The sequence below is a fragment of the Dromiciops gliroides genome, chromosome 3, assembly GCF_019393635.1.
Source record: "Dromiciops gliroides isolate mDroGli1 chromosome 3, mDroGli1.pri, whole genome shotgun sequence".
Lineage (NCBI taxonomy): Eukaryota > Metazoa > Chordata > Mammalia > Microbiotheria > Microbiotheriidae > Dromiciops > Dromiciops gliroides.
In genome coordinates this window covers 160,742,789-160,760,864 of record NC_057863.1, presented here as the reverse complement: position 1 = coordinate 160,760,864, position 18,076 = coordinate 160,742,789, and the positions used below count along the sequence as shown (strand labels likewise).

At 37.2% G+C, this 18,076-nt stretch overlaps 1 protein-coding gene and 1 pseudogene across 1 annotated transcript in view; one reads left to right on the top strand and one right to left on the bottom strand.

The window, feature by feature from the left end:
• NALCN (sodium leak channel, non-selective) overlaps positions 1-18,076 on the top strand; it is a 582,828-nt gene that overhangs the window by 212,352 nt on the left and 352,400 nt on the right.
• LOC122745960 lies at positions 12,991-14,226 on the bottom strand (annotated as a pseudogene).

Below are 18,076 nucleotides of genomic sequence, written 5' to 3'. Positions count from 1 at the left end.
TTATACCATAGGTTCTACTAATGACCCTGACTGTATCCCAGTCTCTAGAAATGCCTATAACACAGAAAACAGAGACAATTTAAGATAATAAAGGTTAGCCAGACATAGTCCTTTCAGGTTCAACATACTTAACCACAGGACTGTTTCTTTCCTGGAGAATGTTATCACCACCTCCTATGGTTTCCATTTAAAAGTACCTCTAAGATGCACTTCCAAAAAGCTTTCATTAAAATGAAACATTCTTATGGGGTGAACTCTTCCTTCTACCTCCAGCTATGCTGCCCCATTTATGCAATTCCATTAAGGTAGCTGGGTGGTACACTGGATAGAGCATTGTGCTTAGAGTCAGGTATATCTGAGTTCAAATCCAGCCTCTGACACCTACAAGCTATGGGACCTGGAGAGGTCACTTCACCTCAGTCTGCATCAGTATCCTTACAAACAAAGGGGGGAGAGGTTGGTAAAAATAGCACCTATCTCCTAGGGTTGTTGTGAAGATAACATGAGATAAATACAAAGCATAAAATACTCCGTAAAGTACTTGCTAGTAAATGCTAACTAGTTTTAGTTTGTATATTTACTAGCTATGTAATCCTGCACAAATCACTTAACTAGTCTAGGCTTCAGTTTCCTCTTCTGTAAAATGAGGCCAGTAGCTTATAAGGTTCTTTTGAGGATCAAACAAGATAATGTTTATAAAGTGATTTGCCAACTTTAAAGCACCACATAAATAAGCTAGTGATTATATTTTTAAATTAATTCTCCCACAAGTTACCATACCTCTTGTGGAAAGAGGGCACACATACACTGAAGATACATTTTAAAAAATGAATATGTATGATATGCCTATGGAAGAAATATGTGTGGGTTGGGGGAAACATACGTAAAGGTGTATGTGACAGTCTTTGTAGCCAGGAAACATGAATGGCGGACATGTATGTATGAATGTGTAGCTGAGGCAACTCAAACCTGCAGTGTTGTAAAGCTTCCAGTGTTCTTAAAGTAGTAGAAAGAAGTTTTAAACCCAATCCGCTCAATCCAAATCGATCTCATGCTCTACTACCCTATGATGGTCAGACATGTTTTCTGGAAGGCAAAGGTGTATGTTGTATATTGCCCAGGGTCAACATAAAAGTAATGCAGAGGCCTTATTCAAACCCATAATTAATCACAGATAAGGCATATGGCAGCCTTATTGTCCTATAAGTTCTCAGGAAATTTATCAATTGCAGAATTTGTCTAATGAAGAAAATGGAACATGGTTATCATACTCAGGAAGCCTGGAGTCATGGATAAAATGCTAGACTTTGATTCGCTGAACCTATATGAGACTGTTTCCTTATCTATAAAATGAAAATAATAATAGCACCTACCTCACAATTTAAGTAAAGTGCTTTGCAAACTTAAAGTGAATATCAGTTATTGTCATCTCTTATAGAGGTGCTGCCTGGAGGCCATACAAAAGTCTACATGTGATAGAAAAATGGAGGATGTGCTAGGAGTAAACAAAATCATCCTCTATTCTTCTGAGAATGCTGAGGAAAAATTCCTTTCAGTTCTGTTTGAAACTAGTAATCCTTGGGAGCTGTAAACGCTTTGCACTAGCAGTTGTTCATTGTAGGTGCTCGGTAAATACCTGATGATAAAAAGGGGCTTACCACCTGTAATTTGGGGAAACAGAGCAGATCTTGTTAGATTCCAGTGTATCTTGTAAATAAGATCAAAGCATTGGAGATCTATCTTCTGTTAAATCCTCTTAAGAAAATAAGTCCTCTGATATTCTAAAGCAGCCAAAATAGGATTTAAGGGATAAAAAGGCTGGCAAAAGTAAGTATGTTGTCTTTTTTTCTGGATAAAATAATCACTAGGCTATGAGTTTGAGAAAGACCTATTTAAGTCACGGCAAGCTGTTAAACTTTAAGAACTTCATTAATGTCATGCCTATATCCAAACCAAAATTGGCATTTGCAAGACTATTTATTGAGGTGTTTTACAAAGCTTTTGTATGTCATTCTCATTATAAATGAAACCAGAAATTGGAACAGAGTTCCATCTATTGAAGTCTTGGCTCATGGCTTAAGTTCTCCTTGAAAAGACAAGTAAAAGAATTGGCATAGTTTTTTTTTTCCCCACATCCAAAGGCAACAAGAAACAGAATTTCATAAGATACTTAGTCATCTTATAGTGAGGTTCTTGTGATGGCCATTTGCAAAAAGAGCTCCAGGAAGATAATTTCCGCTTATGCGTCAACATCTGCATAGAGCATGACAGAGGATAACAGTTCCATGAAGTACTTGTTAAGACCTTTCAAATGAATTCAGCATATATTATATAATAATATCTGTTAACATCTATGTAGTGCTTGGATGTTTGTAAAGTCCTTTTCTTTTGATCACCTTTGTAACTCTGGGATGTAGGTGTAACCTTCTTCCCCATTTTACAAGTGAGAAAACTGAGGTTGCCTTTGCCCAGGATCATATATCCAGTAATTCTTTGAGGCAGGATTTAAACTTAGGTTTCACTGATTACAAGTCCAGCAGCACTCTATTCACTATGCCAGTTAGCTGTTAAAAACAATGTATTTGTACATGTAAGTGTGTGTGTATTTGTGTATAAATTCCAATACTTAATTTGAATACAAATCATTTGGTATAGGGAGGGGAAAAAAGTGAAAAGTATATTGGGAAATACAAATAAAGATTAAGAAATAGAATAGAGAAAATAGGGAAGATGGAGAAAGGGAAGAGAGTGAACCTACCGTCTTCAAGATATTCAGGGTAGGGTGCAGCTAGGTGGTGCAGTGAATGGAGCACTAGCCCTGGAGTCAGGAGGACCTGAGTTTAAATTTGGCCTCAGACACTTGACACTTACTAGCTGTGTGACCCTGGGCAAGTCACTTAACCCCAATTGCCTCACCCCCCCCAAAAAAAAGATATTCAGGGGCTCAGGGGCAGCTAGGTGGTTCAGTGGATAAAGCACTGGCCCTGGATTCAGGAGGACCTGAGTTCAAATTCGGCCTCAGACACTTGACACTTACTAGCTGTGTGACCCTGGGCGAGTCACTTAACCCCCCATTGCTCCACCAAAAAGAAAAAGAAAAGAAAGAAAGAAAAGATATTCAGGGTATACTGGGCAGGGAGAACAATGATAAACATCTCTCTCTCTCTCACAGACACACACACACACACACACACACACACACACACACGAAACTGACAATAACTTGTGAGACTGGAAGCAGCCAGTTTAATTTCAGAATCATCTGTCTGTATACAGTGAGGCCATCAAATTGTTACATGAAAGATTAAAATAAACTAAAATTAAAATCAACCATATTAGAAAAAAATTAAAATAAGATTTTGCACGCAATTAAATAGTTCCAATTTTAACTATTTAAATAAATTGATTCAAAAATGATTCAGATAAAAGAACAAAAATTACAAAAATCATCATGTTCTTTTTTTCTTCATTTCTAATGAAGTATAACTGAAGCTAATCAGTTGCTACAAGGAGACAAAAAAAAGCACCTACACCACAACAAACAAGCATTTGATTTCCTTGCCTAGCAGAGACATATGTCAACCAACAGCAATATGATTTTAGACTATATATAATCCACATAATTTGTAACTCATACTTTAATTCATAACATCTTATTGAGGAGGAAGATGGAAGATTATTAGGAGTATTGCCTCATAAAACAAAAAGAGTTAGTAGAAGGGAAACATATTTTATAAAATCTTAGCAAGAAATCTAATTAAATGTGATTATCCCAATGGCATTTAAAAATAAAGCTCACAGGGTATCAGGGAAAAGAATGCTCTCCATGATCTGGCTAATGAAGTTGGCATGAATAGAGTGAGAAAGAACAAACCACATTGTGCCAAATAAGCCTATTTGATGGCAGAGATCACATCTTGAAAGCTTGGCTCTCCACAGAAAGCAATGACCTCTAGGTAAATCTCTAAGAGTAGAATTTATGGAGTAAATATCAATCTGCACTCATAAAGTTCTTAAAAGCAAGCCCCCTACATGCATGAAATTACAGGTCCAATTTTAAAAAAGCACAGCAACTCTGTGAGATAAGTGGTACAAATATTATTCTCATTTTCTAAATGTGGAATCTGAAACTCAGAGAGATTAAATATTTCCAAGATCACACCAGAATGTCAATTCATTACTCGATGAAATCTGAACAAAGTTATACTGTCACACTTTGACCACTTCAGTGATGTCCAACATCCAGGTTCTGCTTTATACAAAGTTTTATCTTGATAAACTAGAATTTTCTCAGTCTTTTGCTATATCCACATTTTTATTTTATTGCACTTGACTCTTTTATTTTTCTTTCCTACTCACCAACTCTCCCTGTTTGTGGAAGATAAGAATGGAATGTTGAGAGAAACCTAGACACCCCCCCCCCCCCACACACACACACTAACTTTTGTCTTGTGGACTGGACTTCAATGACTCAGGAAGAGAGAATGAGGATGCAGACTATGAGCAAATCTGCCCCACATAATTCCAATTCAGGCACAAGTCAAGACACCATCTTGTGATATCTTTGGTCTTCTTCCAAAAAAAAAAACTAAGGATGAACAACAGTAGAGGCATAATGTGTGAGGGGTGGAGGCATGAGATAGAGGGAGAGGCGAGTGCAGAGAGGTTAAAAAAAAAAAAAGATTTTTTTGACCACTAGAAAAATAATGTCTAATGTCTACAGTGAGGGAAAAACAGCTAGAAAATATTCAAAACATATGTAACTTTCCTTTTCCTTATACAAGATGTGTGTGTATATGTATATGTATGTATATGTATATACATGTATATGCATAGCCTTAACCTATTACTTATATAGGTGTTAAACTACCTGTGGGTCCTTATTTAAGAACTTCACCATGTCAGCCTGCTTTCTCAGAGCAAAACTTCAGGCATATTTTACCACGTTGGAAAGTCTTTAAATACTGGCCTGGCAGTAGATTAGCTCTATTTGTTCCAAGTGAAGGCCAGTCTAGAATATTTTGGAAAGATTTGTCTCTAGACAACTGACCACACAGTGATGAATTTTTTTTAATATGAATAATTGGTATTCTATTGAAGTGGATTTTGCAAATGTGCTTGAGTTTCATAAGCCCTCTAATCAAAAAGGCTCAATAAATAAAGTTTTATCTTACATCAAGATACGCAGTTTGATTAGAGTTGCTAAGCAAACAATTTTGATTATAGAGGGAAAATAAAATAAAATATGAGTATGTATATATACATACATTCATTTTTATAAATATACATATGTGCAAATGTGTATGTGTATAATGCAACAAAAGAGGTCTTTTTCCTTCAGTAGAATATAGTCACAATCCATACTTTATGGGAGCTTCATACCTCTCACTTAAGGGTGTCAATACCACTCCTTCCCTAAGAGGGTTAATTCACAATTTCAAACTAAAGACTTCAGTATTACTGATTCATTTGGAAACATCTATACCACATGAAACTGCTTTTCTGCTCCTTCATTGACTACTAATTTTCATAACTTTTAATTTAGGGAACTCCCCTTCTCAAAATAGAATTTTCAATGTCTTTCAATTAACCAATCACCTTTCAAAAGACATTTAAAAAACATTAGCTGGGGGCAACTAGATGGCGCAGTGGATAGAGCACTGGCCCTGGATTCGGGAGTACCTGAGTTCAAATCCCGCCTCAGACACTTACCACTTGCTAGCTGTGTGACCCTGGGCAAGTCACTTAACCCCAATTGTCTCACCAAAAAAATTAAAAAGAATCCAATGTATTTGGGGCAGCTAGGTAGCGCAGTGGAGAGAGCACCAGCCCTGGAGTCAGGAGTACCTGAGTTCAAATCTGGCCTCAGAAACTTAACACTTACTAGCTGTGTGACCCTGGGCAAGTTACTTAACACTAATTGCCTCACTTAAAAAAAAAATAAATGTGGTCGCCTTATTAGGGGGCAGCTAGGTGGCACAGTGAATAGAGCACGGGCCCTGGAGTCAGGAGGTCCTGAGTTCAAATCCGGCCTCAGACACTTAACACTTACTAGCTGTGTGACCCTGGGCAAGTCACTTAACCCCGATTGCCTCACCAAAAAAAAAAAAAAACAAACCCATTAGCTTTTAATACAAATTGCAGTTTTCTTTAAGCTAGATAATTACAAAGCTTATTAAACTGATTCTTTCTGGGCTCTATAAATTAGCCCTTGTGGTCACACCCATAGAAGGAATTCAGTATTTATTATCTAAAGTTCAGTTCATCTGGAAATGCCAATTTAATAGCTTTAGAAATTTATGGTGAGGGCGGCTAGGTGGCGCACTGGATAAAGCACCAGCCCTGGAGTCAGGAGTACCTGAGTTCAAATCTGGCCTCAGACACTTGACACTTACTAGCTGTGTGACCCTGGGCAAGTCACTTAACCCCCATTGCCTCACCAAAAAAAAAAAAAAAAGAAGAAGAAGTTTATGGAAGAATATGGACAGAAATAGAATATATGAGTTTTACATAATAAAAAAAAAATTCACAAAAGACAATCTGGGGGCAGCTAGGTAGCTCAGTGGATAAAGCACTGGCCTTGGATTCAGAAGGACCTGAGTTCAAATCCAGCCTCAGACACTTGACACTTAACTAGCTTTGGGACCCTGGGCAAATCACTTGACCCTCATTGTCCTACAAACAAAACCAAACAAACAAACAAAAACCAAAACAATCTGATCAAAGATTATTGCTTAGTTAAAATCAAATCTAGTTTTTTTTCCTAAAGTAATTTAATTATATAAATATATTGTATTTATATGTGTACACACATATATTTATATATATATATATATGCATACACATACACCATACATGTCTTTGTATGTGCACATGCATGTATGTATAAACGTGTGTATGTACATGGATACACACATTGATTGGCCATCATTCTGAGTGAAGAAATGCCTTTAGATCTCTAAAGGATCTACATCACAAATACAGTGTTAGAATATTTCCTGGGGCCTGTGATAAAATAATGGAATTTAACAGATACTCTAAGGCCTACCTGGAGATTAATCTAAACTGATTGAATTAAGTGAGAGTGATTGACTGCTGATTAGACTACTTCAAGTTAACTAGATTGTAATCGCACCTGGCTAGCCCTTAAGAAGGGTATTGTTCTCAGAAGCTAAGGACTTTGAACTGGACTGGGGAAAACCTTCAAGTCCAGTGAACCAATGGATTTGGATGACGCCAACCAATACAGCTTGAAGCAGTGTGTAAATACCACCTCTGCTCCAGACCTATAAAAAGCTTCCACACTCAGTTTGAGAGGAGTTAGTTCATGGTTGAAGCTAACTCGTGCTGGAGGACTTGAGGAAGAACCCAACCAGCCTGGAACTCTAGGTTAGATAGGCCTTTTCTTAACTTTCTGAACTCCATATGAATACCTGGTATGCTTTAATAAATGCTTGATGCCCAAAGAATGGTGCTAAAGCTTCTAATTTAAGGAGACCACACATTTAGATTTTAAACATCACAGGCCCAAAGAAATTATCTGACTTGCCACGGTTCACAAAGCCAAGATTTGTCACATAAACTGAGACCTTCCTAACTCTTAGGTGCTCTATATTATCTATGCCATGTGCTTTTGTTATACTTTTGCCAAGGATAATACTTTAAATTTTTCCCATTTTCTCTTAACTGGAATTTTTGAAGCATTTAAAGAAAAAGTTAGAAAGTTGGCTAATTATTAATAAGAACATATGAAAATGGGGAGGAATGGGGTGAAACAGGTAGAAAGAGTGATGTGTTAAACATGGGAAAGAAGGGAAATTAATGAAAGAGGAGAAGCAAGAAGAAAAGTTGGGAAAAACCCCCAATGATTAATATCTCACGTTAATAATATCATAATAGGAATGTTGCCTTCACAAATAAATACATGGAGACAGTGAAGCAACAATGGTGAAACAAATTTGATAAGGTAGCCAAGGAAAAAGAAAGGGTTGAAATTGAGTTCAGAAGAGATTCCTTACCTAACCTTAAAAACAGAATTTAAAAACTAGGGCATCATCTTGAGCAGTAAACTATCAGTAAACAAAGACAAACACACACTCTTGTGGTATTCTTTAAAATGCTTCAACTTAATCATGGCCTGCATTGTTTTGCCATTTAAAAGCTATTTTCCATGAAGGGTTAGTGAAGCATTCCTGACATTCCTGGAACATTTTCATAGCACAGTGGCAGTTTATTCTGAGGCAAGTACACATGAAAATAATAGATTCTTTCTTCAGATGCATTCTTTTTCGGGAATTTTGGTATTTCTTTTGGAGTTAACTAGTGCATACAAGAAAAAAAAAAGATACCCATTTTCTCTTCACTCTTAAATACGTCAAGATACTTATAGTTTATGACTGTCTTTAGGAAGAAAACATGTTAAATTCTTTTGCTTCATGCCACTTATAATTTGGCTTTGCTCTATATTTACCTGGCAGATGTTTGAATAACACTTTTTGTAGGCTCTGTTCATGCACACACACACATATGTGTGAGTGTGTCTGTGTATACAATCATCCTTCAACATTCTTGGATCTTACATTCACTGTTTTGTTATTCATGTGTTGGCCATTGAAAACTAAATGGGAATTTTTGGAGATTTATTGTGTACTGCAGAAAATTCAGACAGTATGTATATGTAAAAAAAATCCTAAAAAAATTAGTAAGCCATAATTGCATATGTACTGTATATTGTACATCTATTTTATCATCTGCTATCATAAAGGATAAACATATAAATTGATTATAAAGGTAAATTTTGTTCAAAGTTTCAGTGCACTAAAAATTTTAAAGCAACATACTCTCTTTGGGAACATTTCCTCCTTTTCTCTGTATCATCCAGACTCAGTCACTTGATTTTCTCCAGCCATGATCCTTGTTATCTTGTACTTTTGGTAGGATAAAGGAATCTATGAAGTAGTTGCTGCAGCTATACAGGTGGCTAGAAGACTGCGTTTTATGCAAGATACTAATCTTTTCATGTTGAAACTAAAACTTTTTCATCCACACAGTGTGTTGTTTTACTTGTTTTCTGTCTTAAATATGAGCAAAATTATTAAAAAATAAAGGTTTGGGCTGGAGCCCAGACTTATTTGAGGTTTTTCACATTTGAGGGGGTCCTGCATCCCTAACCCCTGTGAATCTTGAGGGATAACTGTTTTTGTGGAATAAGAATGTGAGTGTGTGTGTTTATACGTGTATAACTCATGGCCTAATTTGGGAAAGGGGAAGGTGAATAGAATAAACATTTATATAGTGTCTACTATGTGCCAGGCTCTGTGCTAACTAAGCTCTTTTACAAGTCACTCAATTGATATGAGACCTTGTTTTGCTTCATTGAGTACACATGAAAATGATCATGATTTGTTACTGTCTCTGCTGATTTTGGAACATTTGTTTGCTTAATATGCCAGGCACATCATGCCACAAGTGCTAGTGGAATGGCTTTTAATCACGTGGATTAAAAAATCTGCTTTCATTTGGCTGGTTGGCCATGACTTTGCAGAGATGTGAACTCTATGGAGCCTGAAGTCCAAAGGGGAGAAAATCTCAGAAATGAATGATGAAAAAGCATTTATTAAGTGCTTACTACATGCCAAGCCCTCTGCTGAGTGCTAGGAATACAGATGGAAAATCAAGATAGCTCCAGCTCTCAAGAAACTTATACTCAAACCAAAGAAGAAGAGACCTAGAAAGGGCTACTAAGTTCATTGAGTCCAAACTCCTCATTTTTTTTTTTTGGTGAGGCAATTGGGGTTAAGTGACTTGCCCAAGGTCACACAGCTAGTAAGTGTCAAGGGTCTGAGGCAGGATTTAAACTCAGGTCCTCCTGAATCCAGGGCTGGTGCTCTATCCACTGCACCACCTAGCTGGCCCCCAACCTCCTCATTTTTATAGATGAGGAATCTCATGTATAAAATGCAAAATGTTATAGATGAGGCTTAGAAAAGTTAAGTAACTAGCCCAAGATCACACAAATAGTATCAGAAGTGGGATCTTACTCTTGTATTTATAATCTGATACTTCAATGAATCCTGGTATCAATGATGCAAATATGTCCTCAAATGGCAAAGATGGTAACTAATTCACACTTCCTTGTGTGATGTTCATCCACATCCAGCCATAAGGGCTCTATAGATAGCGAACCAATACATTATAGGTCTTTCTCTAGATGTCTTGATATTACATAAATACTAATGAATCATATAAATTGTTCGTTGATTACCTTTCCCTCTCTACACAAGACCATAACCTTCCTTTTCCAAGAACACTTCTCTTTGATGATATCCTGTCCAATTCTTCCTTGGCAATTGCTGTAGCTTACTAAAAATCACTGTATGCCTTTCTACCTCCATTTGGATGATCAGCAACTTTGGTTCTTCATAGATGTCATGTATTCCTGACTTTATCATAACAATACAGATGACATTTACACATACACACACACACACACACACACACACACACACACACAGAGTATATTCTGTGATCCACAGATAGTAGCCTCCTTGCTACTCCTCAGAGAAGACACTATATCTCTTGACTCCAGGTCATTGGCTGTACCTCATGACTGAAATCCTCTCCTTATCTCAACTTCCTGGTTCCCTTGGATTTTTTAAAAGTCCCAGTTAAAACTCTACCTTCTATGGGACTCCTTTCACAATCTTCTTTAATTCTAGTGCCCTTGTTTTGCCGATTTAAAATTTATTGTGTATATAGCTTACATGTATATGGTTAGTACATAATGTGTTTGCATGCTGTGTCCCTCATTAGATTATCAACTCCTTCAGGCCAGAGACTGAATTTTATCCTACAAAAAATCCGCAGCACCTAGCACAGTGCCTTGGCACATAGTTGGTGTTTACTAAATGTTTATTGACTGAATAACGATGATGGTGATAGCTAATGTTTATACAGTGCCTTAAGGTATGCAAAATATTTTATATGTTAATTCATTTTATCCTCATAATAATCCTGTTAGGTAGGTGTTATTATCCCTATTTTATCCCTATTATCCCTAATTTATAAATAAGGAAATTTAGCATAACACAGGTTAAATGACTTGCCCAGGATTCACAGAGCTAGTAAGAATCTGTGGCTGAACTTGAACCCAGGTCTTCTTGACTCCATACTATGCCATCCGTCTGCTTGACTAAATTTGCTTATAGCTATAAAGCACAACTGGAAGAATTTTGATGTTTAAAAGGTAAACTTTCATTTCTAGGAAAAGTTTGTGGGTAATTAAAATGGTATACAATTTCTCAAATTCAATCCAATCACCCCTTGTCTTGTTATTTGATTCTGGTCTCAGAAATTACTTTTTGTTTTAAAAATGTGGAAGGAAATGATTTAATTCCCCCCCTTTTTTTCTAGTGCTTTGAGTACAGTGTTTCTCTAGTCAGTGATAAGGTTTGGTAACAGGTATATTTTATATGTATAGTACGTGACGCAGTTTCTTTTTTGACAAGACGTTTTGTCCCAACTAATTGGGGGAAGGAAAAGTGAATAAGTTTCAGAGGCCAATAGACTACTTATTGCACAACTACATTGAAGAGGTCTGGCTGGGTGATTGGGAAAAAAGAAGTTGATTAAAAACTTTACAATGTTGTTAATATTATAGTGCAATAATTTTACTGACTTTTCCAACTTTTGCTGAGAAATGTGAGCAGATAATATGCTCATTTCTTAAATTACATTTTATTTAATTTTCAAAATATATGCATCCTGATAGGAAGGGTCAAAAGGTTAATTCAAACAGAGTGAGGGGGAGAAGCCAGGGCATATTTGGATTTTTGGGTTGTAGGGGAAGGACAGCAATAAAAACGGGGAAGGAGGGAAAAGTTAAAAAGGTCTTAGGTGTCCAATGGGTGAGAGCCACTTTCTCTCTTCTGTTTTTTTTTTCCTTAATGCCAAGAAAAAGGCCTCTCTCGCCTTGCTGTATAATAATGATTTTCAAAAACGCTGCAGTCCAATGTGCATTCTTCTATATAAGCTTTTAGCACCATTGAGAGTTCCTGCTACATGGGCTAAATTATATTTGTTACCTTAATTAAAACTCTTGAACAACATTGTGATACTAAGAGATCTAAGACTAGAGAAAGGGAAGAGCAAGAGGAATTCTGGTTTTAGGGCAGGACGTTTGATTGATTTACTGTAAGGGTAAAATATTTTGGAAAACTTGTGGAGGATGGGTTTGGGGAGTTTGGGTTAGACCCACAAAGCTCCAAATACTAATTTCAGAGACCTTACCCTACTCAAAGGTCTTTTTTCTGAGATACTTTCTTTTTCTTAATAAACATTATAATTTAAACATTAAATTTAAACATTATAATTTAAAATTTTGAGTTCCAAATTCTATCACTCACTCCTTTCTCCCCTTCCTCTCCCTGAGGTGGTAAGCAAGCAGATATAGATTATACATGTGCAGTTAAGCAAAACATTTCCATATGTTGTACAAGACTCAAAAGGAAAAAAAAATTAAGAAGGAAAGTGAAAAATACAATGCTTCAGTCTGTCCTCTAGCATTGTCAGTTCTTTCTTTGGAGGTGGATAGATAGTATACTTTGTCTTTTGAGATTGTCATGGACAGCTGAGAATAGTATTGCTGAGAACAGCTAAATCATTCACAGTTCTTCATCAGACGAAATTGTGTTACTGTGTACAATGTTCTCCTGGTTCTGTTCACTTCACTATACATCAGTTCTTATAAGTCTTTCCAGGTTCTTCTGAAACCATTTCTTATAGCACAATAATATTCCATCCCAATCATATACCATAGCTCGTTTAGCCATTCCCCAATTGATGAACTGAGATACTTTCAATGGCTGAGTATATTAGGCACTTTGATTGAAAGAAACCCTATGTATACTTGCCAAACCAATCATCTCTGAATTTCAGATTTCAGAGTCTGAAGGTGGGAAGGTTGCCTCTGCTCCATCTTGCCAAGGAGAATTATTTGGTTACTTGGTAAATGGTGTGGGCAAGGTACTCTATATTGTTATGGAAATGTGGCCCTCTTTTGTCATATACATGTAGAATTCTTTGGTCAGCTATTCCACTTACTCAGGTTTCAGGCCCATGAAAAAGAACATGCCAATCTGGTTGTTGATGTGCTGCCAATTGTGGGAGGAGGCCTCTTTCTTGAAGTTGAAAACCAACTGGGTCTGCATGCTAATGATATTATCTGTCATGCCTTTTGCCTCTTGCAACCTTTGGCTTTTCAGACAGGATGATTAAGATCCTGAAAGCAATTTGAGCCCCATTGAGAAGGGAGTTGGAATACATGGGGCAAATCAGGATTTTCATCCAGGATTCTATCCTTTTGACTTGATAAGCATTTTTACAATTCACAGTAAAGGCTTCCACGTGTTCACATACAGGCTCATTTCAATGTCAGAAAGAGACATTGATGTTCTGATCACTGAAGTGATGAACAGACCAGGCATCCTTTTTGCCATCTCCACTGGAAAAGACCTGGTATGCGATGGCAAAAAAAGGCAGAGTCCCCTTTACTTTGCCAGGGATGCTATTTCTTTATACTGCTCAGGATGAGGATTGACTCCCATGAAGTTGTGAGCACAGGCATATGGGAGGACAACACTTGGCTCTGGGATTTTCAAAATGTCTTACATTGCTCCTGTGTTGTAAAAGGCAAGAATCATGGGGTCATCGTAATTGTAGCCATTCAGTTACATGTGGTAATCCCTGAAGATGGGGGAGTGATTTCCCTAGGATGGTTAGGAAGATAGACATGAGTGAATTTGAAGAACTGTTAACAGAAAACTGGCTCCCACCTTAACACTCCAGTTCTACAAATGGTCTATACAGTAATGTATTGGCTGCTTTTCAGCACCTCCCTAATTTTGCCCAGTACTAGCTCTTTTCATGCCTTGCAAAATTCAGCCACTCCTGCAATGGGCAGGTACTCTTTGTCCAGGTACCTCCCTGCAATTTGAGCCTCTGCCTTATGAACACTTGGAAAAACAATAAATTTTCCTATTATTATCTCATTAGGCCCCAACTCCCAGACTCATTTTCTGGCAATTAGTTTCTCTCTTCAATGCTTCTGTAGAGAGGATAGGAAGGGACAATCTCTACATCAATGGACCAGAAGCTATCTCTAGTGCTGAGGCCCAGGTGGAAAGAGTTGGCTTCGAAAAACAGGCAGCAAGAGCGGAACAGCACCATGGTGGGTAGAGGGACTGAGAACCGAGCCTCTGCTAGAGACAGGGCAGGTGGATCCAGCACAGAGAACCTTCTCTGCAGGTCAACTAAAAGTAAAGAGAAAGCCTACCCTGGAGAGCCAGAAGAGGTACCACCCAAGAAGTGCTGTTCCCTTACCACAGTGCCCCATGGGCACTTGGGAAGATACAAGCAGGCTGTGGCACCCCAGCTTCCATGAGGCAGTGGGGAGAGACTATATCTGAGCAGCCATTATGTCTCAATAAAAGATTTTGCTGCAACTGTGTGACTTCAGCTGAACCTTTCCTATTCTGTAGTCTTAGCTCTAGCAAAAAAAGAACCAGCAGCATCCATATCATTGTATTGATATGAATTCGCCAACAGAGTTAAGTTTTTACTAGTGTTTAGTTAACCATAAATTTTTCTCTGTGGATGAAAACTCAGGTCAGAAGAAAGAGCACATTCTACAGAAAAAGGGACAAAAAGAAAAGGTGTTTCATCCAGTTCCATGTGCTGCAAAAAGCATGGCAAAGGGAATGTCAATTTAGAAATGGCCATAGGCACCATGTTGTCAAGAGTCCAGAGGAATAAAATTTGTAGCCTTTACAACTCCCCAGTGTGGGCAAAAACCAGATTAAAATGTAATTGGGAAATATTTAACAAAATAAAAATTCAGTAAAACATAGTGTGAAATTTTTATTTTCTGAGTCAGCTTGCAGCCTGATTTGAGTATGATACGATTGCTGTAAGAACTTTAATTTTTAAGAGGAGGAAATAGAGACTGAGAGAAGTCAAATAACCTGTTGAAGACAATACAGGGCAGGCTAGCATGCCTCTCACTACAGAGTGCATATAGCTATCTCTTTCCACTATTTAATGACACTGGCAAGACTTTTCACTTTTTTTAACTTCTTTTTACCTCTTTAATTCATATCACGGATTTTATTGTTTTCAAAACAAAAGTTATACAGTTACCGTTAGGTCTACTAGGGAATGATCTTGAATTGATTAGCTGTGAAATATATTTCAGCGGAAAGAGATCCTCCTGCAAGGAAGAGAAAATATTGCTGCTGGTGACAAGTTTATTTTTCAGGAAGGAGATATTGTCCTTTGTAATTTGATTTTAAATGTTTCATTTGGTTTAAATTTACTAATCAAACTGGCTCTTTGCTGCTTTGAGCTGGTTCACGGATATTTTTCACATCTTGTTCATGAATATATGTACAGAAACATCAGTTTTATTATTTATTGTAGACTCATGTCCAATTAAAGTAGAGATATTCCTCACTAGCTTTGTTTTTTCATTCACATGCTTCTGAAAGCAGCTTGTACTGGTAGTGAGAATTGAACTGTTTTGTGATAACCACAAGTGAATCACATTTGTGGGGCAGATGGCATTCTGCATCTGCTGTCACTATAACTCATGGCGAAGGTTTTATTTGGCTGTCTCCTAAATTTTTTAATTTAAGAAATTCTAATATACTTTAGCTAGCAACCATAACAAAATGCATTTTTAGAAGGGAGATCAAATTAGTATTTTTTTAAGTCTTGCAATGACTTAGGGAAGGAAATACAAATAATTTATAAAAATGTCAAGTAATGTGACAGTAGAAAATTAAAACACTGTGACATTTTTCAAAATGGCCCTTAAGTATCAAATTATAGCTTATCTAATTATAGGGCCCACATATATTTACTAGAAAGATGCAGAAATGCAATAGCAACATTTCATTTAAATGTTTAATGTTGGTTGGCTTTTATATCTCTATGTGAATATTACCAAGAAAAACAAGATCCAACAGTTCTACCAACATTTATTAAGCTCTCTCTATTGTAGAGAAAATGAAATAACATAGAATTATATATTTAGAGCTGGAGGAGAGCCTCTCATCCAATCCCCTCATTTTGCAGATGGGGACACAAAGTTACATACAGTTAACATAGTTTCCCCAGGGTCACATAAGCAGGATTTGTCAGAGGAAAAACTTGAACCTCTCTTCCTGACCCCATGTCTGGAATATATAATACTTCCTTAGGTTCACTTCTGCACTTCTGATGAGCTTCTCTTCAAATGTATAATTCTCATAGAATTATACAAAGTGCCCTCAAAGCCTTGGTGGATGCCGTCTTGGCATCACTCCAGGGATTTGTACTTGGACGTTTTATCATTTTTATGAATACCATGGATGCATGCCTAGATGGCATATTTACCAAATTTGCAGATTAAATAAAAATGGCAGCTATTGTTCATATCACTAGATGAAAGATGGGGATTCCAGAAGAATTAGACAGACTATAATAATGAATTAAATCTACTAAGATGAAATTTAATAATGATGAAAGTAAAGGCTTATACTTTGGTTCAAAAACAGGCACAAGACAGTGAGGATGAATCAGTCAGTTATTTATTAAGCAACTACCCTGTACCAGACACTTTGCTGAGGGATGAGAATACAAAGAGAACAAAACAAAACAAACAAACAAAAAAACCATTTCTCGTCTTGAGGTGTTCACAGTCTAATTTGGTTACAACATATGAACAGCTGGGTATAAACAAGATATGTAGAGGTTTATTTGGGGTAGTCTCAGAAGGAAAACACTAATATTAAGGAAAACTCGGAAAAGCCTTCTGCAGGTGGAGCTTAGCTAAAATTTGAAGGAATCCAGGAAAGTCAGAAGACAGAGATAATACGGAAGAGAGACAATCAGAATACTGATTAAATAGATAGAGTGTCTCATGCAAGGAACAGTAGGAAGGCCATTGCCACTGGATGTCTAGTGGAAAAATATTTAGGAAGACAGGGAGAGTAGGAAGGTGTTATATTGGGAAGCTTTAAGAGCCAGTGGATTTCACCCTCATTGTCCTGCAAAAAACCAAACAAAAAATACAAACAAAAACCCCGGATATTTAAGTTAATATATTAATATTGTATTATACTCACTAAAGGACAATCATTGTGTAATAGTTTGTGTTTATATAGCATGAGTCCCAAATCTGTGTGGCCAGCCATCATCTCAAATTGAAAATGCCCCAAAGTGAAATTATCCTTTTCCTAACTTCCCTATGTTTTTTTTTTTTTAATCAAGAGCCCCGCCATTTTTTTTGGTCATCCAGGGCTATAATCAGATGCCATCCTCAACACTTCACTCTCACTCGGCACTATCCTCTCTCCAATATTGTCACTTGACAAGTTTGTCATTTCTTTATCTATCCCCTTCTCTCTACTCATACAGCCATTACTAAAAGTCAAGCAGCCCTCACCTTTGGCCTGGACCAATGCAATAGACCTTTTTTTTTTTTTTTTTTTTGGTAGGGCAACAAGGGTTAAGTGACTTGCCCAGGGTCATGCAGCTAGCAAGTGTCAATTGTCTGAGGCCAGATTTGAACTCAGGTCCTCCTGAATGCAAGGCCAGTGCTTTATCCACTGTGCCACTTAGCTGCCCCCACAATAGACTCTTTTTGTGGGGCCGGAGGGGCAATGAGGATTAAGTGACTTGCCCAGGGTCACACAGCTAGTAAGTATCAAGTGTCTGAGGTCAGATTTGAACTAAGGTCCTCCTGAATCCAGGGCCAGCACTTTATCTACTGCACCACCTAGCTGCCCCCTCACAACAGACTCTTGATAAAGTTCTCTTTTCATCCATTTTTCCTTTTCTATATTTTTAATAATAATGGGGCCCTGTAAATATATTCATTATCTAAGATATATCTAGTTCAATATAATGTTGTTGTTGTTATTGTTGTTGTTGTTTAGTAATATTTGAGTCTTTGTGATACCATGTACCATATGGTCCATGGAATTTTCTTGGCAAGTATACTGGAGTGGTTTGCCATTTCCTTCTCTAGTGAATTAAG